Raw genomic sequence first — 1,031 nt, 5'->3', positions numbered from 1 at the left:
AAGCAATCTTTTTCATCTGCATAATGGTTTGCTTGTTTAAATTCTGAAGTTTTCATTAACCAAAATCATTATGCAGGTTGATCCTAAAACCCATTGAACATAATGATCCAACGCCATCTCCCAATTTTGAATTCCCTGTATTTGAGGCAGAAGAAGATGACGTTGAGGGGATTCCTGATGAGATTACCCGTCTCCTTGAGCACGAAGAAAAGATCATTCAGCCGCATCTCGAAGACTTGGAAACAGTCAACTTGGGGTCTGAGGATTGTGTTCGCCTGGTAAAGATTGGGGCACTTCTTGAAGGGTCTGTCAAGGAAGATTTGATCAGTTTGCTACGAGAATATTCAGATATCTTTGCTTGGTCCTATGAAGATATGCCGGGTTTGGATACAGATATTGTGCAACATTTCCTGCCTTTGAAGCCTAAGTGCGTGCCTGTGAAGCAGAAGCTCAGAAGAACTCATCCAGATATGGCAGTGAAGATCAAAGAGGAAGTTCAGAAGCAAATTGATGCAGGGTTTCTGGTGACTTCTACATATCCTCAATGGGTGGCCAATATTGTTCCTGTTCCTAAGAAGGATGGAAAAGTCCGTATGTGCGTTGATTATAGAGATTTGAATAAGGCTAGTCCGAAAGATGATTTTCCTCTACCACACATTGACATGTTGGTAGACAATACAGCTAAATTCAAAGTCTTTTCCTTTATGGACGAATTTTCCGGATATAATCAAATCAAGATGGCACCCGAGGATATGGAGAAGACAACATTCATCACACCTTGGGGAACATTCTGTTATCGAGTGATGCCCTTCGGTTTGAAGAACGCCGGAGCCACGTATCAACGAGCTATGACTACCTTGTTCCATGATATGATGCACAAGGAGATAGAGGTCTATGTTGATGATATGATTGCTAAGTCCCGAACGGAAGTTGAACATATTGAGCATTTGTTGAAGCTTTTTCAGCGTTTGAGGAAGTTTAAACTTCGCCTGAATCCGAACAAGTGTACATTTGGAGTCCGTTCTGGCAAA

This window comes from Lathyrus oleraceus, chromosome 2 (assembly GCF_024323335.1).
Source record: "Lathyrus oleraceus cultivar Zhongwan6 chromosome 2, CAAS_Psat_ZW6_1.0, whole genome shotgun sequence".
NCBI lineage: Eukaryota > Viridiplantae > Streptophyta > Magnoliopsida > Fabales > Fabaceae > Lathyrus > Lathyrus oleraceus.
The sequence above is the reverse complement of the archived record's forward strand: the minus strand, read 5'-3'. Positions refer to the sequence as shown.